The 24648-nt window shown below is 41.3% G+C and overlaps 1 protein-coding gene across 14 annotated transcripts in view; it reads left to right on the top strand.

Annotated features, from left to right (window-relative positions):
- Positions 1-24648, top strand: part of SGMS1 (sphingomyelin synthase 1) — a 264800-nt gene that overhangs the window by 163466 nt on the left and 76686 nt on the right. The window contains exon 1 of one of the 14 annotated variants that reach the window (XM_010971267.3): positions 9466-9724. The exons of the other annotated variants lie outside the window; for them this stretch is intronic. The gene's annotated coding sequence lies outside the window, so the exon portion shown is untranslated. Of the gene's footprint in view, positions 1-9465; positions 9725-24648 lie in introns of those variants that run through there. 14 annotated transcript variants of the gene reach the window in all.

A 24648-nucleotide genomic window follows, 5' to 3' on the forward strand; every position in this document is an offset into this window, starting at 1 on the left:
AGTTTCCATGGTGTCAGTACTCCCAGCCATGGCTGATTTCAAACTACCAGCGAAAGGTACCCGCCAGCAGAGTTGGGAAGAGATGTGCAGGAGCGCACCACTAGATGCTTCCCTACCAACCAGATACAAGAGTTGCGGAGAATGTCAAGAGCATTGATAGAAGTAAACAAGAAGTGATGGGTTTTGAGTATTTGTTCTCTTTGGTTTTAGTATAGTTTATTTTAATTGTTTATTTATATAATTTAGCTTTTAATGATCATGTGTTTAACAACTACCTGGCCAAAAATCCTGAGACTGTGACAGTGGGTTCTAGGGGGTGGCTATGAGCTGGCCCTAGCCCGCCATGACACTTTGAGGACCAGCATTGGGTGCCGCCTGGCGAACCACGTAGCTTTGCTTTTGATTCAGAAGATAAGTTTTAAGGAAAGTGAATTGTCTCCAGAGAGAGTGAAACAAAACAAAACAAAATATTCTGGGCGGTTCAAAGTTCATACTGGCTTGATGAAAACCTTAGGGAGCAAAATGGAGGAAAGAAAGGAAACCTGATCAGATATCTCAGTGTTACTTCTAGAAGTAGTTTCTTCAGTTTTCTCACTTGCCCTTTAGAAGGGAACAATTGAAGCCTGAAATTGCTAAGTAACAGCTAAGATCGTGGTGGTTGTTTTTATTTTAAATCTCACCCACCTCGTTCTCAAAACACATTCTTTATTGAACCTTCAAAAAAATGCCTTAGATATTTCAAAACATTGGTTTGTGTCAATTCCCTGAATCAGACTTACATAATCTTAAAACACTTATTTCCCTTATTTCTTCCTAAAACAATGGGTATTTATAGTTCCTACGGAATCAGGATTGGACTTGGATTATTGCAAAAGTAGTTCTTGTCCCTTTGAAGCGGAAGCTCATGGAGAGAAATCTGAGAGACTTGCCTCTGGATTAGGAAATATTGACCCATGTCTTAATTGAACTGAATAAGGCTATCTTTGGTAACTTGGAAAGCAAACAGGGAACAAAAGGGACTGGTGATTAACAGAGAAATTTTGCCACAGATGAAATATTCCGATTGACTCTTTCTTTTTCCAGAATGGACTTGATGCAGTTTCTGGACACCCCACTGTAGATGAGGTTTTGACTAGAGCACTGCTAGGTGTGTAGTCTTCAAACGTGTAGATTTTACAGACTTGCTTTTTGTTCAGATCAATATACACTCAGTAGTTTCTGGATACTTGGGAGTCATGAGTTATTAGGGTAGAACCCAGCAAAAATAAAACAGGCCTATTCCACTTCAGGAGTTGATAATCAATCAAGCCTGAACAAAGAAAACTGATTTCAGAACAAATGTGGTTTTAATTTAATAAAAGACATGTTAAATACTCAGGCAACAGATGGCAGAGAGGAATTACCTGTGTGGTAAGAGTGGGCTAGATCAGGGAAGGTTTCAGGAGCAGAGGACATTTGAATTGGGTATTTAATGATTAATTTCTTTTAATTAAAATACCCTTTTTAAAAAAAAATTAAAAGTTAACTATGCTAACTGGAAAGAAGTTTAAAATGTAGAAGTTCTTTAGAAGACTCATCAATATTACCACTACCCAGAGATATCATTATTAACATTGTTCTTTGTTTTCTGCCACATTCTTTCTTTACCTAGATTAGATACGTATTTTTTCCCTCCCTAAAATGGATCATTATTAACATTGTTTTGAAACCTGATTTGACTGACAGTGTACTGAGACCATGCCACATTTATAAACACACGTCTACGTCACTTTTGTTTTTCTGGTGTAGCATTCCATGTGTTTGTGATCTGTTTTGTATTCACCCATTACCTTGTTAGTGGGCATTTAGTTGTTCTCAACTTCATTCTTGTAAAGCGCATCATGATGAACATCTTTGTGTGTGCATTGTGGTGCACTTGCCCAATTATTTGGGCAGGATCTTTGAGCAGAGTTGGGACAGTGCTTAGGGAACCCTCTTGGTAGAATAAACAGTTTGAGCCAAGAGGTAGAGGTGGGAAAGGAGGATCCCATTCTGGGGAAAGGCTGGAATTGTAGTTTACTAGGATGTGGAGCGGGAAGGTAAGTAGTGCTAATTAGGGCTGGAGGTAGAAGATAGAGGGTCTTTGATGCTAAGTCCTTTTATTCATTCTCAGTTGGGAGCCATGCATGGACTCTAGCTCATCCTTCAAATGAAGACTGCATGTCTTCAATTTTGCTTAATTTCCTTGTTTAGGAAGAAATAAAAATTATTAATAGTTCTGCCTTCTGAAACTTCTTGAGAGTCTTAAGAAACTGACCAATCAGGGGGCAAACAAGTAATAGAAATCATGGGAAAAGTGTGTTTGTGTATAGAAAGGTGAGCTTATGGTTTTGACGAGTGAAGGAAACATCACGAATACATGCATTTTCTACACTTAAGGAATTTTAACAAACTATTTGTGATTAAATTTAAAGATGATTTGGGAAAGACATGGGTGAGAAGACAAATATAATCATTTAATAACAATACTACCTTATATTTATTGAGTACTTTAATGTTCTTCTATGTTTTAAATACATTGCTTTACTTAATCTCTCAACAACTTTTTTAGGAAGTGTGTAGGATTATCTCCATTTGGCAGGGGAAACGGAGGCCTCAAAGGCTGATGTAGTGAGAAATCACCAGACTTGGAGCTCCGGTTCAGGTGCTGCTGGGGCCTTGGGCAAGTCCCAGTATTGCACCGGGATGCTTGTGAGGATACAGTGAGACAGTGTGTGAAAGATGATGAGAACAGCATAAAGGACCTTGGAAATGGAAGGACTGCTTTTTGTAATAGGACGCCTTCTTCTATCATTCCTGAAGGGAAGACACTTCTCTAGCTATTTCCCATTCCCTTTGTGGTAGATTATATTATTATAAAAACATTGGCTATTCCTTCCTACCCACCCTCCATCCTGTGGGAAGATTGTGCTTTCCCACCTGACTGAGGGTTGAGACGCATGGCGGGCTTGGCCCTACGACTTATTTGGCCAAGAAATGTAAACAACAGTGACAGGTGCCATTTCCAAGCAGAAGTGGAATAGGCATCGCCTGGTTTTGCCGTCTCTCTTTTCTCTTTGCCGTGGGACCAGTGTGTCCCGGTTAGGGGTTCTCCTTCTGCCCTCGTCCCAGAGTGGAGAGGACATGGAGGCGAGCCTCGGCTCAACCACAAAGAACCAAACAGGAGCCAGGAATAAGCCTTTCTCTGTTGTTGGCCTCCAAAATGTTAGGGTTATTTGTTCCTGCAGCGTCATTTAGGCTGAGCTGATATATTCCTTTTTCACCCCTTAGGTCCCACCCTCTCTCCCTTTCAGGACACACACACACACACACACACACACACACCTTGTACAGAAAACTTTCTTTTTAAGTTGAGAGACAGTGCTCCCCGTCATCTGTTGTGCTACAGTCTCTCTCTCTCTTGCTGTGTAGAGGTCAACCTTCATCAGAAGTTATCACTTCGTGTAAGGCATTTAAATAAAGTATTTAGGGTTGACCAACTTGACCCTTAATTTTTTTTTCCTTCACACATTTGAAGAACATGTCCTGTGTCAAGGTCTGGATGTCTGGAGGTTTTAAAAAATTGAAGCCCTGGACCCAGCCTTCAGGAATCTCAGAGCACAATGCAATTGGATGCTGTGTATCCCAGCAGTTGTACAACTAGGCAGACGTGTCAGGTGCTGAAGGGGTGTGTCACTTCGATAATCGGCAAGCTGTGTTCACGCAGGTGTCCCCACTTTGTTGTATGCCACCTGTAAGGTGTTCTCTAAGTGTCATTGCTTTCCACTCGTCAAGCTTATCTCCCCTTTTCCATCTCCCCCTCAGCATGTGTTTACTGTACCATTTAATTTGTACTGTGTGTTAGACTTCCTGATTCTCAATATGTAGTTTCTTTGTCAAACAATGTATATTGACTCATTCACTAGCTTAGTGTATATGTCCTTTCTTTGGACATATCTTATAAGCTCTTTAACTTCTTTATGTTAACTTTTTCCCAAAACAAGATTGCTTAACGTACTATTACAACAAAATTAGACTCTTTGAAAATATTTTCTTATTTCCTCTGATCCCCCTTCCCCAAGTTATTAGTTCTTTTCTTCATGACGTGTGAGTGAAGTTCATTGTTAGTCCGTGTGCTCCTTTCTTTTTCTTTTTATGGTGTCTGATGTGTTCAAGGCTCTTCATGGGAGAACCAGTTTGTCTGGGCTTAGTAATACATTACCTCAATTTGGAATAATTTCCAGTTGACCTGTCATATTTCAGGTCACATGTCTAATAATCTGACTAATGACTAGGCCTGGCTTTGGACCATGGGGTGAAACCAGTAGGTCCTAAGAGTCTGTCTGACTAGCAGTTTCTAGCTTTTCCCTTCCTTTATGATTGAATTCAGCTGTTGTCTGTCTTGTTGCTTCTGACCTCCTCTCCAGTATGATTTCAAAAGGCACAGGGTTAGTAATAAACTAAAGACATGGGATTAAAGCCCCATCTTGGACCAAGGGCTTTCAGTTTCTGTTCAATGTGCACAGAAAGAAGCGGCTGTCAGCCTCCATCAGACAGGAAGGAGCATCCAGGGAGCTGCCGTGGGTTTTCAGTAACGGGCCGCCTTTAGGTTGGGTGACGGGTTCAGGACTGGTGATTTTAATATTATTTTTCCTGACAAATATGTTAAATATACCCTCTTGTACGTATTAAATACTGCGTAACCAAAAACATCTCTTTAATGTGTGAAACACAGTTAAAGCTGTGAAGTGCACCCATTGCATTTACATTGGCAGAACTGAGTCACTTTAGTTATTTTTGCAATTTTAATTTTCTCTTAAAACACCTGTCTGAGTGCCCTCTGAGATAGTGTATCTTCTTTTTTTCAATAGGGCAAAATAAACTTTTTATGAAGATACTATTTATAGATCCTTAATTTTCAGATGATCTTCATGTAAGTACAAGTATCAATATAATTTAAGATTTAGCCAGAGAAATATTTTTCTTTTGTTCTCCCACAGAGAAATACCTTCTCTTGGGAAGACACAGAAGGTTAATATCTGGTTATTGACTCTGCCCACTAGCTCCTTTTCTCTCTGCAGGGAAATCTAGATATTTTCACAGAGTCTGAAACATTCGAAAGCCCATTCATGTCTGGCTGCGATAAGTATCAGACAGAATGGTCCCAGCTTTGGGGTCAAACATACATAGCTTCGTAGCCGGCTCTGACTCATCTTCATGATTGACTTTAGGTGTGAAAACTTTCTCGAACTCCTAGTTTCCTTGTGTGTTCAGCGCCGTTTTAATACCTGCCTTGCTTTGTTACAGATTAGATGTAAAATGATGTGTGTACAACAGAAGCCACTGTCATTACGAGATACTCAGGAAATGAATTAAATTGAGCGTGCTTTTCTTGCTGCAGGTCAAATTTCAAGTACATTTTCCTATAGGAACAATGTTATGAATGGAGTTTGATTATCGTGTTAGAAAGCCAACCTGTAGAACCAAAAATGCCATCCTTTCCTGATGGAGTTCATTTTAAATTGGTCCTAAAGCCCAACCATCCCCAAAAGGCTTTCCTTTTGCTGAGTTCTTTGGAGTCAGTAGGTCTACCTTGCTCTTGCCTTTCTGCTGCTTCAAGTGCCCTTTCTGTTACCTGCAAGTTAAAGGATGCAGACTAATTCTTTGGTTGTTTATACATGGAATATTTCACAAGTCTGTGTCTTTGTCATGGGCAATTATAATAAAAGTAATTGCATAGTAGGACAGCTGATTAATCACACAGCTTTTTGAGGACAGTGGTAGTATTTATTCCCATCTCATAAAAGCAGAAATATATTAGCACTAATTAGAGGATACAAGTGACTCCATGTGTACGTGTGAATGACAGTCACTCTTCAACAGAGGCTTGCTCTAATGCAAATGCCATATAACTTTTTATTTTAAACCATGTAAACAAAGGGATACTTGTGGTTCTAGTAGTTACAAGTTGCCTTGAAGAACTGCCCATTTTATGTTTAAGAGCACTTGTAGGTAAACAGGTGGTTGTTTGTGGCTATCCCATGTACACAATGCTTATATTTAAGGAGGAATTGGTACTTTGGCAAGATGGTCAAATATGTACGTATGTGTTCCTTACCTGAAAGGGAAGCTAGAATGACTTAATGCCTCTGTTCTTCCAGTGGATTAGTATTTGGGGAACTGAGATTGTCTGTGATGACATTCTGTTGTAAACAGGTCTTCCGTTTAGGAAATATCAAACTTGCTTTCTCAGTCCTGGCATTCTTTATTGTTGGAACATGTCGTAAAGAGCAAAGACATGCATCTGTCGCTTGGGGTCTGCTTGCCAGCTGGTTTGAACAGCTATAGTATTTGTTTATTCTTGATGTGTCAGCAGTCAGAAGGAAAGTTTTCCTTTCTCCTTTGTGGCTGTTCTATAACTCAAACATCATTATATCAACAATGACTGTTTGTTCAGAATCTGCCAGGTCCTGGGCCACACAAGGCCCCTGGAACACTGTCACTGCCTCAGAGGAACTTTGTCGTCTGCTGAGAGAGAGAAGTCAGGGATCTCAAAAAGAAGGAAGACACTCAGGCTCTATACGTCAGTTTTGAGATGGAGGTATAAAGAATAAGGTATTTGCAGGGGAGGAGAGTTCCCTGGGGTTTGCACCAGTGAGGAGGGTTCCAGGAAAAGGAAGGGTTTGAGTGTGTCTGGAAGGTGATACTAGTAAGAAGAGTGAAAGAGGTCGTAACAGAGGCCATGGCCTGGGCCAGGTGTGGGGGTGGTAATGTGCCCACTGCTTTAGGAGGACAATGAGTACACCAATTGGATTATTTGGCCAAGGGTTTTTTTAAGTGAAAGATGGGACTTGGAGAGGTGGAGGCCAGCCTTTGAATGACTGAACGTCATGGCACTGGGTCTGTGGGCTAATCGTTCCTTTTTTTTTTTTTTTTTTCCTTTAACTGTAGAGTGACAGTCTTTGTACTCTGCATTTTAACTTTAGGCAACAAAGACATCCTGGAAATAGTTATCCGTTTTCTTTTGTGAGGCTGTTCTAATAACGTGGGTAATTGTGTTTTTATTTCTGAAGCATGAGGATTGTTGCAAACATCTTTTAAGTGCTTTGAGTTATGACTGAAAGTGCATGTATTTATAAAGGCTTCCTTCTTCCTGAATGGAGCGTCTATAAATTTTAAGCTTGACTGGATCCTAGACAACAGAAACAAACTATGTGCTCTCTTTCCCCTCCTCTTTCATGTATCTCAGTGTATCTATGTGTGGCTGCATACACGCCATGCAAGTGCTTATTTTAAACTGCAGTGCCATGAAGTTTATTGAGTTGCTCATACACACACAGGTTATATATACATATATATGTATATAGATATACACATATGTGTGTATATATATATAGTCTTATCATATGAAAGCTACAGTTCTTGATGTAACAGCCAACATATTATCAGTTTGGCCAGTATAATTGATAGTAATAGTTTCATAAACAGAAAATCAATGTGCTTAAAAATAAGTATTAATTTACCTGGAGGTTTGAAGAACGTTGCCCCTTAAGCAAATGTCCTCCTGATCTCTACTATGAAACTATACTTGTTTAATTGACAGAGGGAAGGTTTATGACAGGATGGTACTCTGGACTTTGACACTTATCATGTGATGGTGCTGATGTGTTGGGGGCACAGAGGCTGGGACCTGGCAGCTGGAGCAGCAGCTAGGAGACACTCAGCCTCAGTGACTCTGGCGTGGATGCCTGCAACAGGATGGGAAAAAGAGAACAAATGTGAACAACGTTAGGAAGCCATCATCATACCTGTTGATAGTGAGTTGTCAATAGAAAGGGAGGGAGCTCAGATGATTGTAGACCTTAATTTACAGTGTTTAGGACAACAAGATTACCTTTATGAGGAATATGAGAGTCAAGAGAGATTTATCAGCTTCATCATCTAGGATATAGGCCCAATATACCTGCTGCTGAGGTTAAATGTTGGGTTACAGGCTTATCTTGTGCCTGCCCTTTTGGACCATAACTGGGTCTTAGAACTAGAGATGAAGCAGTTAACATAGAGCCACATACCTGATCATTTACTGGCAGAGCTGGGATTAGGACAGGTGCTCTTGACTCCTAGGGCACGTTCTTTCTGCTTTTTCATGATGGTCTGGAGAAAAGAGTAGCATTTTAGAAAGGGCCCTTGATCTCACTTTAGATTTTTATCTTTGGCTTAATGAATATTTTAAAGAAATCTTGGCTCATGGAATGACTGGTTCTAAACAAATATGAGGAAGTTAAACTCAGGAGTTCTTTTCCAAAGCCAAGATGGTTTAATTTGTAACTTAAAAAAAAAAAAAATGATTCCTTTGCAAAAACTCTCTCCTCCCACTAGTAATGAACTCTTAACTGGTCCTCAGGACCTGGCAGTTCTGTAGGCACCCATAATCTGCCAATTCCCAGCTCCTTCGAGTTTATTTTAAATACTTCTATTCCAAAATGATGTTTAGGGTACAGTGACCCAGAGAGAATGAGTATTTCCAAAATCATTCTTATTTTCTTAAAAGTTGGTTTAATTGTGGCATTAATAAAATCATTCCAATTTTGAGCCTTTTTTTTTTTTTTGCTACTAATAAAATTTCTATTGTATAATAAGAACACCAAATCCAAGAATTCTAATCCCAAAGCTTCAGTTCTTTATCACTTAAATACGGGACTCAGGCCATGCAAATACCGAAGAACTACTTCAGCTCTAAAATTCTTTGGATAGTTTAACATTGAAGAGAATCTTAAAAGAAAAATTATGAGCCAATTTGTCCACAAGTTTGGAGAGTTTGATTCTGAACTCAAGGGGACAAGACAGCATTGTTTGAGTGCCTACTCTGTGCCACGCACTGTACCAAATGCTTTGCTCGTATTATTACAAATAATCTGTCCAGGAAACTCTGTGGGATGGGCCTTTTATCCCCTTCATTGCAAATAATTAACCTGCCCGAGATCATAGTGTCAGAAGTTAGGTCCGAATCTGTTTTGATGCCAGATCCCATGCTCTTAACATCGGGGATCGCTGCCTAATTCAAGAACTTTTACTAAGTAATAGAAATTAACGTACATCCCACGTTCAAGTAACTATCATAACAAAGTTAATCTTTGTTTTGTAAGAGTTTTTTTTAAAAAGCTATCCATCATTTTCTTGAAGTTGTTAAAGGCTTAAGTTTAAAAAAAAAAAAAAAGGCTCTTAAGCCTGATATAAATCAAGAAAGGAAAGTTCCGCCTTAACCGACAGTGAACACTCTTATTGGTTAGGATCGCACGGGCTGACTCATTTCTTTTTTGCTGTGTTAGAGGGCCACACCCTGCATTCCAAAAAACCTCTACTGCCCGGCCACACCCGCGGCCTCGCTGCTGGAGCCGCTGGGGTTGGACTCGTTGGTCTTGCTCACAGCTGCCCCCCCACCCACCCCGGGAGAATCCTCCCGCCCGCCGGAGCGCAGGGCTGCCCAGCGCCGCGGTCCTTGCACGCCGGCCGGGCAGGCCGCGGGAGCAGGGCGGCCGGGGCCCGCGGAGGCGCACGCGCGCCCCACAGCCGGGCCGGGGGTCGGCGCGCCGCTGGCCGCCTTCGCCTCTCCGCCTGCGCCGGGGCAGGCAGCGCGCCGGATCCGCGTGCAAACTTGGCGCCCCAGGAAGTTTCCCCGAGACTTTGCCTCCAGGGAGGAGAGACCGTAAGTGTTGCTCCTCCTGGGATGCTGTGCTTCAATAAATTGCTCTCTGGGGGTGGCGTGGTAGCACTCACAAGACGTTGGGACAGGTTAACCGCCGGGAGAAAAACCCTTCTTGCATTGCAGAAAGCAGTCGGGACCACGGGCGTTGCCATTCCCTCCACTACAGCGAAGTAAAGGGATTCTAGTTTTTACCGGCCGCTTTGATGATAAAACATGCAACAGCTATTGACACCTGAGAACGCTCACAGGGTCGTTAATAAAACAGGGGGTGTATAGGTAGACTACATCCACAAATCTTCCAAATTTTGTGGGATGCTTTTGAGAGCCAAGGGTCCGGGGGTGGTTTCGGTTTGGGGTTATCACGCTTTCCTTATGGAGGTTTTTGAGGGAGTGGGGTTGTATTTACAGTTTGGTTACTCAGTTTCGGGGAAGTACTCGCTTTCTCAAACTCGCTTTCTCGCTTTCCATTCCCTCTACAAAAAAAGTCCTTCAGCCAACTCCTTTGGCTGGTTGGGAGCTAGCTGGTGAGTGAGATCTGCTCAGTGCCAGAAAGAAGCACATGCGCCCCGTGTTTGGAAATTGAGCGTGTTTACTCCACAGCTATGCTTTCTATTTATTGTGGCCAGGTAATTGCTCTTGTGGAATTTGTGGAAATAGATACACTAAGAAGAATGCATGGCACTTGCTTTCCCCCTCCCCACCCTCTTCCTTTCCTACTTGTGTTTGCTGTGTGTAGTTGTGACTTAAAGTTGTACCACAACAGGAACCAGGAGACCTAAAGTCGATTCCCATTTCACTCCTAACCCTGTTGAGTTAATGGTCACTTTTAACTTTATGTAGAGACAGCCTCTTTTAAAAATCTGCTTTTAATTTAAAAAAATCTGTCTTTTATGTAAGAAATTAGTCAACCAGTGCATAGAGAGATTAGTAGGTCCAACTAAATTATTTTCTTGCTAGAGGGTGGGGAGGCAGGGGACAGGAGGAGCAGAATCCTGTGATTATTGCTGTTTACTAAGAATGTACGCAGCGCCGCAGGTATCACCACCAGAAACACCAACTGTACTGGAAAGGCAGACTGAAGACGCCCTGATAGACTAAAGGACGACAGGAAAATGTAAACTGAATTATGAAGTTGCAAGTACGAATTATGAAAGTATGAATAACATTAAACATCCTTCATTTTTGACAATGTAGATGCTAATGCAAAATAGACAAGCTCTGTAACACAGAGAGTAGAGTTCTTTGGAGCTGACTTTATTTTAGCTCTGTAAGGGAAGCTTCTCCAGAAAATCACTTCTAAATGAAATAATTTAGCTAGTTTGTTAAAAATTTTAATTAGTTACACTTTGAACTCATAGAACCATTGCTTTCAATCTCATAGGCTAATTGTTAAACCCTTCTGTTACTTTTGAGTTTAACCGATTGGATGCCTTTGCCAGAGGCAATACCTTGGGATCCCATTTCTTTTGGGAAACAGCCTGGTATAATGACAGAAACGGCCTGAAATCTACTGGGGTGGTTAGAAAAGCCCCCTCAAGTGGTGAGAATGGGAAAATATTTTAACTCTCTACAATGTCTACAACCTAAAAGGGTAATTAAATTTGAGTTTTGATTTGAGTTTCACTTAACAGCCGAAACAGAGTCGAATATTTAAGTGGGATGCTTTGCACCCACTGCCTCACTTTAATTTTCACAATAATGCTGAGAGGTACAGGTATTATCATTTCTTTTTCAAGATGAAATGGCCTCAGCAAGGTTATATAATCTGTTCCAAATTTCACAGCTAGTTAACTAAGTTTACACTAGAAGGCAGCACTTAAGGATTGTAAGTTTTCCTATGTGGCTCCAGTTGCAACACTAACATAGTGCTGCCTGTTCTGTGTGAAGTAATCCAGAGGAGGTTCTTGGTTCAAAGCAGATTTTTAAGGGATTTTTAAAGCTCCTCAAGTGCCGCATTGCCAAAATTTCAAAGTTCAAGGAATAATGCATTTACTTTGGAACCTTGTGGTTTTCAAATATTAACTAAGCAAGCCCTCCTCTTCACAAGCCTGGGGCTGCCCCATAGTTGCTAATTTAGGGGTGGGGGCACTTCCTCCTACCTTTTCTCCTAAAGCCCTTCCGGTTCTGGTTGTGCAGATTCTTCCTGCTCCTCACCAGCTACCACTCGGCCATTCTCTGACTCACCCTCATGTGGCCGTGGATGTCCAGTGGTTGAATTCTCAGTGTGTTGCTGCACTCTGGCAGTATTTTATATGCTAGGTGAAATGACTAAATTTCTGCTAGCACTTAGAGTAGTATTGAACCTGTTTGTTAAGAATGGTGAGGTCATGAGAAGCACACGCTGGGAGTGCTAAAACTGTTCTTGTTGGATGAAGGTGGGGAAGTCTCAGCCTGCCTCACCAGGGACAGCCAGTTCTGTAAGAGTCCATCTGCTGGATCATCTGTGGGGATGCCACAGAATATAGAAGAATAATGCCACTTTCCTAGAAGACCATGAACTACAGTGTCTATTCCAGGACTGGGTGTGGCTCACATTCTCGTCATCTCTCTGACACAGGACACCCACCCACCTTTCCAAGCAAAGCAAGGATGCCTCGGCCTCCTCCTTAAACCTAATTCTCAGCCGTTCTAAGTACCTCGAGTCCTTGAGGATGTTGAAAGTACATGCCAGTGTGATGATAAACCATGTTGTGATAATCTTGAGATAGTTTTGGAGAGGAGGAAGTCTGCCAGACAACTTGATTTTTCAAAACTCGGGAGATGGTAAATTCTGGAAACTTTCAGAGCATATGTTTGTGTTTAGCAGAATAATAAATCACATTTTTGAAAAGATGGGCTGGGATCATTTCAAAAAAGTGGAGATGATCAGTATCTAGCATCACTCATCTCCAGCTGACCTCATTTCTTTTTGGATAGTTACTGAACAGATATATCAGGGTATGCCATAGGTAATGTCATGTCTGCTCTGGCAAAGCATTGAACAGAGTGCCCTGTGTTCATTACTCAAGATGGACAAATGTGTGTTGGACAGCAGTGTAGATAAGTTGGTTTGTGTCTTGTCATAACCAAAGAACAATCAGTAGAGTGACATCAGACTTGAACAAGGGGCCAGCAGTGTGCCTCGATAGGGCATTTGATACAGCTGGACCACGAAGCTCACAGGTTACTAGAGATGGAGAATTTAGAACCAAGGAGGTGATAACCCCACAGTTCTCTGAAACAGTGTAGTCAGTGATTAAGAACAGGGAGTTTGGAGTCTGACCTTCAGCAAGTTATTTGAGCACTCTGCGCCTCAGTCTCTTCATTCATAAAATGCAGATAATAATACTTCCCTCATGTGGCTGTTGAAGATGTTGAGGACCAAATTAGATTATTCATGATAACAGAGCCTGACTGTAAATTATATATGTTTTAGTCTTTTGTTGTTGCTACTGCTTTTTCTCCATGCGGTGATGTTGTGCACATTTCTGGGTTTGCGTTTGAATGTGTGTCCAGAATGGAGTAATGAGGTTTTGGCGAGGATCTAGAAACTATTTGAATAGTGGTTGAAGACACTGGGGATGTGTACCTCAGTATAAAAGCAGACAGTAATTGTGAAAGTGTACTGTAAAGTGAAGCGGAGGTGGCTCCATTCTGAATTCTGATACATTTCATCCAGTCTGACAAGTGCTTTCTCTTCAGGAGCTGTAGCTTTGTGTAAGAGAAATCTCCACAAAGCTAGGATTTAATAGAGCTCTTTCCTGGTATCAGTAGAATCCTTAACTAGTGATGTGATCTTAGGCAGTTAATTTAGTTCCATCGCTTTCCATGAGGTGTGATTTACCTACCGTTCAGGGGACATTTGGCCATGTCAGGACATCATTTTGATGGACACAGCTGGGGTGGGGAGATGTGCTGCTGGTTTTTACTGGGTAGAGGCCAGGGATGCTGCCAACACCCTAGAACGCACAGGACAATCCCCGCAATGAAGAATTATCCTGTTCAGATGTCGATAGTGCTACAATTGAGAAACCCTGGCTCAATTCTTCAAGATACGTGTTTCTATTTGTGAAATCTGCACACTGATCTTTGCTTTAGAAATATCGCAGAGTAGCCTTAGGAGTATGTTTACAAAAGGGCCTTTGAGAGTTAATGTAACCTTGAAATCTGCAGATGCATACAGCATGTGTGTTTTACTAGCAGCAGCATAGTAAAATATCATTTGCTCCACTCTGTGGAGGAATGTATTACAGTGATTTGAGAGTCAGGGAAGCCGGTGCTTGAATCTCAGCCCTGCCACACAGCTCTGCTGTGTGATTTGGGGCAAGCTTCTTTATCTGTGAAACCAAATTCATATTTCCTCGAGTTTGGACCATGCTACACAATTTACATACATAGCTTGTACGTAGTAAGCAATTTTTTTTTTTTTTTAGTTATTTGGTTTGGATTTTTGGCAGGGGGTAGTGGGATTAAGTGGTACTTACTAAAATGTGAGATTTGGAAAGAGGATGAATAGAGAAATTGGATTTTAATGTTAAAAAGACAAAAACCAAAAAGGCTTCTTCAGAATTTAGGATAGGTAAATATCTTGGCAAGTGTTGCTTTGACCTTGTAGGTAAGGACCATAACACACATTAAGGTGAGAAGCGCTGATTAGATGCAGAGGACCAGTTGCGTGGATAACAGGAGTTATCTGCTTCATATGAATCTGGAACTAGCCCCGAATGTGATTTCTATGTTCGTGAATTGCTCCACTACAAAAACTTGTAATATTTGTTTTTATGCAGTGTGATTTGCTCTATTTTTTCATATTACTCTTGGTATTATAGTTTCCTGATATATTTTCCGGTGCCTTAAGATATAAGCAACATACCCAGCCACTGAATGTGCAGATATGTCCATTTTGCAGTCCTAGTGAGTTCCTGTCCCCTCCACTTGTGCTTCAGCTGTGGACCTAGGGTCTGGCCACCATACACCAGTCCCACTGTTTTCCTGCTGCTGTGGCAACGTGGAGCAGTGTGTACCATATCCATGAGATCAGTTTAAAGTTAATGTATTTTGACTTACGAGTGCGATTTTTTTTTTTATGACAGGGCTTGGGTGGAAGGATCCCCAAGTGTGTCCAACCCACCTACTGTCTATCTGCTTTGTAGAGAAAGAACGTTGTAGCTCTGTTCATCTTCCAAGGAGGTAGCGGTAAGAGACCCAGCGATGGAAAGTTCCCTGACTTACAAAGAGGCTCTTGCTCAGGGTGGAGAATTGAAGTCAGCGATTTTTGTAAAGAGAGGCTACGCCCAAGTTTCTGTCTCATGGTCCTTAGTGCATTTGAACCAAATTGTTTAAACCTCACAAGGGACATGACTTGAGCCCTCAAATGGAGCAAGTGTTATTCCCCAGCAGCTTGCCTCTCTGTGGGCATCTGGAAAACTCTCCTCTCGGAGCAGTGGGGAGAATTCATGGCTGACTCTCACCACTAGAGCGATAACCCCAAGGTGAGGTACAGCAGCCACAGCCTAAGGGGCAAGTAGGATGGAATGCTTGGAGGTCAGAACACACTTTTGACAAATTATGACACAGACTAAGCCCTGTTAGTGCTTGGAGGCTTTCATTAAGCTAACCTTCAAGCTCACTTAACTCTCCTGATTGTGCGGAGATCAAAGGTGATGTTCCAGACTCTCACGGTCTCCAGCTGCCCCCGAGTTGCTGGGTGAGCAGTATTGGCAAAAATGCAGTGATTCTAACAGAGAATCCTGAACTGGTTACCCACTATTGGCATAGGTCTCTGGGGTCAGAAGGCGAGAGTTTGATATTCAAGCCAAGCTGAAAACCAAGTTAATAGTAAACAGAAGAGTTAATGGATAAATTACAATTTTAGACAGTGTCGGTGACCACAGTTCTTGAGACCTGATAGATGAGTTCTCCCTTTTGGTGTGTCCTTGTCACTTTGATTTCTCAGCTGTGAATGAGCTAGAAAATTCTGCAAGCTGTGGAAAGTGTTTGAGGGCTGATTATGGATTTGCAGGGGCTCCTGGGCAGCTACTTGCTGAAACTCTTCAGTGTTTGGTACCAAAAGCCAGTTCTAGACTTGTGCTGAGCCAACAGAGCTAAGGATAGATTTGTTTGGGTTTTGAAAGTGGAGTCTCACCAAAAAGCCCAAACACATTTTAGACACAGAAGGAACAGAGGGATTTAAGATGTCAAAGTAGAATGCAACAGGATACCCATGTCTAAGGTCTGTTAGCTTGTATCTTTGGCATTTAATGATTTTTTAAAAATAAACTTCTTTCAATATAGGTTGTGGCTATAGTTTCCTTTTGTTTTGTTTTGTTTTGCTAAAGCAGACTGTCCCCCTTCCCTGAAATTCCTAAAGCCTTCATCTCCCCGTGGAGTCGTTGGCTTCCACCATAAGTGTGGTGTGTGTGTACCGTACTCCAGGGCCAACAGATAGATCCCTTCCTGTTTCTGACTTGGAAAAAAGGTCAGACTCCAAAAGAAACTATAAAACACTTCCGTAATGAATGGATCACAGCAGAGGTAGACAAAGTAAGTTAAGAGATTAAAATGGCTTCTAGGGCAGAATTATAATTTAGTTAAAGGTACTGACATGTTTTTCTGAAGGTCCCCTGCCCCTCGTGTAGCATGGACAGGATCTTATCCTTATGACAGGGCCATGTGTAGGCTTTGGAAATCAAACTGTGAGGTTCCAAATCTGAGTTAGATTGTGGTCTGGCCCTAGTCACTGAACACTGCTGAGCCTACCTTAACCTCACAATGTACTGTCAGGACACACACAAGCCACAAAACACAAAACGATTCTGTTCCACGGCCACGGTGCGTCCTTCTGATGGTAATTTGGATTCCTCATGAGTAATGGTCTTGGGAGACACATGATCAGCTGATACCAGCACCCAGTGTCCAATCTACATGATGGTTTATATTTCTTACAACGATGTATTTACTTGGCATTTTACTTTAATGTCACTGAGTGTGGTTAGCCTGAACCCTCACCATATTTATGAGTTGCAAGGTTAAAGGGCCAGCCTTGGACGGTGGCGAGTCCACCGGGATGTGGTACTCTGCGGGGACTAGCTGGCTTCCCCAGTGTTGCTTGTCTGCCTCGTGAATGCTCTTTTCTGTGTGACTGGCAACATGAGAGTGTGGTGACCATTATAATGCTAGTATCTTTTTTGCTTTTTAGAGAGCGTTGAGAAGAAAAATGAGTGGAACGGAGTGCTTATTCATGCTGGGAATGTGGTGTTCTGAGTGACTCATGCAAACATGAGTAAAGGAGCCTAGAGTGCATTGTTATAGTTACGATTACAATGTAAACTAACTAATTCCTACTTTGCTAGTTAGCATATTCTATAATTCCCAAGGAAATTGCGCAAATCACTAAGCAACTGCAGAAGTCCCCAATCAAAGCAGTTCATAGCCAAAATTTCACAGGAGAATTTTTCAGTGTGGTTTTATATTGCTTAGAGTCTTGTAGATTTATGAAGTATACTTATATTTGATTCTCAGGATAACATGCCCAAGTCTTTGGGCATTTTAATTCCAAAAGCTGCGGTACTTTTAAAGTCTGTTCACGTAAAACTGTCCTTTTAATACTTTTATATTCCCACTGATATACTGAAAAGTTTCCTGCAGTTAAGCACTATTGATAGTAAGTGATTTTGTACTGTTGAGCAGTTGTTTGATATTTATCAGTCTGGTGGCCTAGGAGAGTCACTTTGTTAAATCTTTAGCATTCACTTCTGGGAGCAAAATTCTCAGGCGAATCGGGAGCCTGATGTCATTGACTTTGATTATGTCCATGTAAAAGTCAGAGGTGTGAAAGTAAATGTTTCTAACCCAGAAGCTAATCATCACCAGTCTAGATTAAAGGGAATGTCTTCCACAGTTTCAGCAGAGCCAGGACAGATGGAAGTATGACATGTGAAAACGACACATCACAGCAAGACGCTAGGGCAGTCCTGTAGGACAGAGTAAGGAGTGGACTGGGACAGGACAGCGGGGAGCAAGCAAGCGGTTATTCCCACTGGGCTGAAGAATCGGTAGTACGAAGCAAGAATTCTAATGTCACCTCTCTCCACAGAGGGCTCCTCCTTTTACTGGGTCTGAACTCAGATCCTATAGAGGTAGCTATACAACAACTAGCATTCTATAGCATTCTCAACAACTAGCATTTATGCCAAACCTCTTCGTTCTCAAGCTACTGTTGTGTTCGAGGAAGTTTCATTCTCTGAATGAAAATTTGTTACCTGGGTTATCTGAATAAATTGCGTGTTTGTGTGGTGGGGATCAGGTAGGCTGGGGGTTGTTGTATTTGTAAACTGTGAACAGAATGAACAGAAGGGCTGATAGTTCCACAGTGCCTCTCTATCCCCACTCATTCCCCACCAAACCCCACAGAAACACCCGCGGCAGGAGTCCTTCCCCACAATAGAGATGGTCACATGCTAGACCTCTGCTGTCCCGTATTGGAGTCACTAGCCACTGGTAGATATTTAAGTTAATTAAAATTTAATTAAACATTCTATTTCTTATTCATGCTAATAACTACATCCAAGTGTTCAATAGCTGCATGTATCTGGTGGCTATCGTGTTGGGCAGAGGAGATATGGAACATTTCCATCTTCTCATTCCAGGAAGATGATTCCAGGAAGAAGCCTTAAAGACATGTGTATTAGGCATTAGCTCCATTCTCAAGGAATTCCTCTATGAACCAAAACATTTCTAGGGTTTAACAAAGTTGGCTGTGTTAGGCCAAATGAGGATATATTATTGAATATTTTAGTTTTCCTCAGGTTTCAACTTTGAATTCTAGTGGAGCATGACTGCTTTGGAGAGTAGCCAAAGTAAATTATCAGCACGTTATAGTAGAACTGGTTAGTCAGGGCCTCAGTACGATAAAAGAAACCACTTTTATTGACAACGGAGTGAATCTAGTGAAGTTACTTCCACAGGTGATGGACAGCAAGGAGCCCAACAGGGCTGCATGAAGAAACCTAGAGTTCAGAGCCAGCAGAAAGTCATGACTAGCCTCAGGCTGGAGGGACTAATGGGAGGCTGTTGCCAGAGCTCAGGGGCAGATAAGAGCCAATGCCACAAAGATACCAGGGGAAAGGAAGGTGAGAAGTGCTCCTGCCTCCCATTGGTTGGATCCAGCAGGTGGTTCCCTGTGATAAGGCAGAGCACCGTCAGAGAAGGGGGATGGATCTGGGGGCCAGCAGGCCCAGGACTGACACTGCTGGTATGTGTTGAGCTGAGCCCCTAAGGTGAACGCTTAACGTCTCCCCTCCTTCAGGCGGCGGAATCATGCCTTCTTTGTATATTGCTTAGCAAGTTGCCTTTGGTGTTTCTCTCTTGAGATGGACTATGAACTCCTTCGGGTCAAGGATGGTGTTACATGCATCTGGGTATTCCTAGTCCCTGGCACATAAGTGGGTGCATTTTAAGATTTCTAATGGATTGGTTAAAAACTTAATAAAGTGCATTGTTTGGAAGGTTTTTTTTTTTTTAACAGAAAACTTAAGGTTTTTTTTTTTTTTTTTAAGAATTTGTTTGCAGCCACTAAATTAAAAAGATAGAAGCTAGTAGCCTTTCCAAGTGGGCAGGAAAGGTGAGGAACCTAGGAATATAGTATCCTGAGTAGGATGAGTGGGAGATGGGAGGGCCTAGAGATAGGGGACCAGGGTAGCAGTCCTCTGGAAGAGTTCATTAGGGTCTGATGCGTAAATGTCTGGACTAGCCCAGTTACCGTGAGTGCTGTCTTCCCAGAGTCCCTGTGGTTTGTAATTTTGGCTAGAACTAGGAAAAAGTGGAAGCCTCTAAAAAGGAACATCTACCAGCAACTAAAAATACTATACCTGAAATGTATTTTTTTTTTTAGGGGGTGGTAATTACATTTATTTATTTATTTTTAGAGGAGGTCCTACCTCCTGCATGCTAAGCATGCACTCTACCACTTGAGGTATACCCTCTGCCACTCTCAATATTTCTTAAATTTCCTGTAATCTCATAAGAGATTTTAAATTCAGTTTAATTTTTCCTGTTTTCTACACTGAGTCCTCTACTATCCTGATTCACATAATGATTTATGATAAATTTGTAAATTTGCACCGAACATAAAGTAATAAGCATTTGATAAATGTATGTTCACCAAGTGAATGAGCATATGATTAGGAATCATAATTTAAAGCCCTCAGCTATTTTTCATAACAGGAAATCATTGCAGAGATCTCTAATCTAAACTGATATATCTCATTAGCTGTATTATGTCCTATAGCAGTGTTCATCTCCTTTGAGCTGCTGATAAAGTTAGGCTTTATCTCTTTCCTGCATGATTGCTGCATAAGGTAGGTATTATTCCCAGCCATGAATAAACTTGCTGCTGCTTCCATTGTAATGGCCAGACATCCAAAGAAGAGGATGAGCTGATCTCTGCGCTACAGGGGCTCAAGACCTAGAACATGGGTCCATTTTAGTGGAACTAATCCTGTCTTTGGGGGGGGGGGGCTCTGCCAGGACCCTTAGGGTGAGCAGGGCTTCCTGGGGAATGGGAGTGGGACCCACGTGAGGCATTCTAGGCTAGGCTCAGAGCCCCTGTGAAGACTTGGAGCCCTGAAACAGCTTGGCACATTTGGGTTCCTTGAGTCACTGAGGGGGACCAGAATGTGGAGGCAGAAAGAGTGGTCTCCTGTGGGAGTATGGTGGTGTTGGGGGCAGGGGGAGGTTTAAATAGTATTACCCAATTTTGTTTTTAAGCCAAGAAACTTTGATGGCAAGGAAGTTCTTATATCTCCCTGGATTGTAATAACCCACATGACTCTTTATGAAGGCCAGGGTGTAGGCAGTGACAGTGGTTACAGGAAGGAGGGGACATACTCCACTTAGGAGAATTCTGTGGCATCAGTGGGATTTGGTGTGAGAAGGGGCAGAATTCTGCCCAAATTCTTTCACTTGTGTAGTGTGCCGTGGGGCTGGTGGCAGGAATGCCGGTAGGTGAGGGGAGTGTATCAGTCAGTGCAGTCTGGGAGCAGAAACCATGCAGTAGTTTGAATAGGGACAACAGTTTAATATTAAGAATTATTAGCTATGAAGGGGTTGGAGGCAGTGATGGATTGGCTAATAAGAAGTAAACAGAACCCTAGAATGTAGAAATAATAGATAATAGGGAGCAACCACTGCCCCTTGGGCCCTAAGGAATAAGCCACACCTATACCTGCTCCATACCTTGTTGGAGAGAACACTGATGCCTGTGGTTCTCTGACGGCAGAGAAGTTGCTACAGTGCCAGGCTGGTAGAACTTGGTGAAAGTCCACCATCCATCCTTGGGGGTGCCAGGGAAAGCTGTTCATAGGGAGATGTAAACTGGAGACACTCCACTGAAAACCGTTAGGAGATGGGTGCTGGAGGAGCTGCACTTGCCGCAGGAGCCTGCCGAGGGAGCGCGCCGGGACCGGTAGGCACAGCACCTTCCCCCAGCAGGGTCTTTCTGGCATCTTCTGCTGGCAGTGTTTAACAGCATCACACAAGCTAGCAAAGTGAAAAAATATTTTAGGGGCCCAGATCCATTTTTGCAGATCAGGCAGTAAAGGGTGAACTTGTGGCTGACGGGCAGTTTATTGATACATGGCCCAAGGAGGAGAAAGCCCTTCCTTTTCTCAGAACTTTCATTTTCCTTTCATTTAACCAGGCAGTTGCACATGATGTATATATTTTGGGGTGACTTTTATTTTTTCCCCGGTAGTACTTCATCATTTTCCTCAGACTTTGATCACTTTGTGGTTAATTACCTGTGTTACATATAGCGACTCATCACTCAGGGACTGTTGACGATTAAGTTTCTTTAATTTTCTTTTTTATTGTTTGCCTCTTAAACCTTGGATAAATGCATAGATAATCAGAAATTGGTGCCTCATCTATGAAATGCCATCCAGTCAGATGGCACTTTAGGCTTTTTGTTTAATGCCTGTGAAGATATTTGGTATAACCTAGAATTATAATTGCATGTGAAGTAACTCAGTTTGAGATTTATCTCTTAGGGTTTATAAATATTTGCCAAAGGATTTCACGATATAGTATAACGTTATGGTTTTGTCTGCAGTGGGTTTTTTATTTAGTTTGCTAGTGCGTTTCTTTACTGCTTATTTGTGAATTTGGAAGGATAGTCCTTGCAGGAGAGCTTTTTAAAGATTTTCCCTCCAGGTTGTTTTTCTGCATTCCACAGCTTTGAACTGGTGGATTTCATAGCAAATTCTTGCTCCCTAACACCATGCAATGCATAATTTATTATTTTGTTTAAAGCACTAGAAAAGGATAAAATACTCAGTCTTGACCTTGAGCCCAGGTTGATACTTGATCTGTCTGTGTTGCCTTCTTTTCCTGTACTTCATTTCTTATTTTGTTGTGTTTCTTCCTCGCTCAGAATGCTACTAAAAACCTTTAAATCCTTATATGTATTTTGGGAGGTTCAGCTATTTTAAAGGCTTATAGATGCACTAAATTTTTTTAAATGGGATTTTTGTTGAAAAACAGTATAAAAGTAGAGAAGATAATTGCCCATAATCTTATATTCAGGTAACCCATGATGACACTGAAATAAATAAAAAAGTGTGCGTACGTGGTTAAAATACAAATGGTACCAAAAGGTACAAAAAAAGAGAAGCCTCCCCTCAGTTGTAACTATTAATTATGTTTCTTGTGATTTCTTCCAGGAAAAAAGTGTTTTGGGCATATATGTGCATGTGTCTGGCTCTCTACTTTTTACATTTTTTAATAAAGGGATTCAATTATACATATTTTCTATAGCCTTTTGGGGGTGCTTTTTCTGTTGTATTTTAAGAGCTCTTTCCCATCAACACACACACGTCTTCCGTATACACCTTAATGTGATATGTGCAAGGTTTCATTCTTTCATCCACATTATGGATGTGCAATAATTGCTTTCACCTTTGCCTTGCTTCTGGCTATTTTTAGTAATTGCCAGGTATTTGGGGGGGACGGGTGGTGATTAGCCTTTGGAGTTCATTGTAGTTTGCTTTTTTGTAGATAAACCTCTTGCTGATATATCAGTAGGTTACATTCCTAACAGTGAGATTGCTAGGTGAGAGGATAAGTGCTTTTTTAACTTAGGTAAACATTACCAAATTGTACTCTAGAAAGGCTCCACGGACTGGTTTTCTTTTACAGTTGTATCTTTCCCATGCCCCCACCAGCACTATAAATCGCCAGGCTTTAACAGTTTTGCCAATCTGATAAGTTGAAAGTGTTATCTCTTTGTTTTCACTTGTTTATCTTTAATTATAGGTTTTAAATTATCTTTTATTACAGGTTTTTAATTATCTTTTATTACAAGTATCTTTTCATAGGGTCATTGGCTATTTGAATTTCTTTTTGTAAATTGTCTGTTCCTATGTTTCTACTGTCTTCTTCCTCTCCCCCTCCTTTCTTTTTCCTCATTTTCTTCTCTCTAGGAGTCTTTGTCTGTATCATATTGACTTACCTGAGATTATTTTAAATTAGAGAAATGAGTCCTTTTTCATATGTATTGCAACTGTTTTTCCTCATGTTATATCCTATCTTTTGATGTTCATTAAAAAACATTGTTTTTATTTTTGTGTAGGAATAAAAAAATGTTCTTTATAAAAAGAAATGAAAGAAGGCTGGGGGTTGAGAAAAGTTGGCCATACTTTCTGCTGTTTTTAAAGCCCAACAGTTGTAGTTTGGGGCAGAAGTTTATTTTCATGGATCCTAGGGTGTCCCACAGCCCTGGAGACCCAATACCATCTTATTTACACCAAGACTACTCTGAAGGAGTAATAGACGTTGGTGTCCTTCTTCTCTGAATTTGCCTAAGTGCTTAGTAACTTACTGGGCCTCTTAAGAGCAGGTGAGCTTATGAATAACTGTATCTATAAATGCCAGAAGTTAGCCACTTGGTGAGATCATTCCTAGTAGCCAAGTTATAGGAAATGCTCCCTTCTGTATCCCAGCACACGGATCAGTACCCGAGATGAAACACTGTGTTTAGTAGATGAAGACCAGGAAGAGTGAGAAGTCCTAGAAGGAAGAGAGCAGGAACAGTGAGCTTGGGTAAAGGGTTCTCTTTAGAACGCTTCAGTCAACTAGATGTGTGCGTGCCTGACATGTAGATACCCCCGGAGGCCAGAACACTTCATTTCCTGTCATCATAACCCCTGTTCAGTTAGCTTCTGGACATAGTGTATCATTTATCTCATGATAAATTTTATAGAATATTGAATGTGGAAACAGTGCACTGGTGCCAAGTGTTTGGTCGAACATCTTCTCTGTTTCACGTAATTACCTGTCCAGACTGGCCGGTGAGAGATAATCATATCTGTTCTCTTGTGAGTATCATCTTATAGTTACTAAGCAGTACTTTTTAAACTCCATTTAAAATAATGACTCAATTGAGAGTGGATTTCTCTCCAAATTTCTTCAAGGAGGAAACTTCTCCTTTGAACGTGTAAAATGTGAGATTCTGATTTACAAAAATTAAATGTATAAAAAGCTTGTTACATACACTGTAAATTATGACTCAGCCTAAATCCAAAGAAAATATTTGGCTAGTTCATTTAATTAAATATCTCCGGAGAAGATTTCAAGGATTTCCTGACAATTCATATAATCCATATTTATATACTCACTCTTACATATGAAAAGCCTTTTAATGGTATCATATAAGGGGCAGTATTATGCTACAGTATTTTCTTGGTTTGACCTACAGTGTTGCTCCCTGAAAATATCAATAAATCTTAATTTCCAGTAGGCTCTTGGCCTCTTTTCTATACCATATGACCTGAGATGAGATGTCTAATGACTTTGTGTACTTGTCATAGTTTTATGAAGGCAGTTGATTTTGTTAAGTTGAATTTGGTAAAATAAGAGCCTACAATAGGAAGATGGATTTATTTTTGAGA

The sequence above is a fragment of the Camelus bactrianus genome, chromosome 11 (assembly GCF_048773025.1).
Source record: "Camelus bactrianus isolate YW-2024 breed Bactrian camel chromosome 11, ASM4877302v1, whole genome shotgun sequence".
Taxonomy (NCBI): Eukaryota; Metazoa; Chordata; class Mammalia; order Artiodactyla; family Camelidae; genus Camelus; species Camelus bactrianus.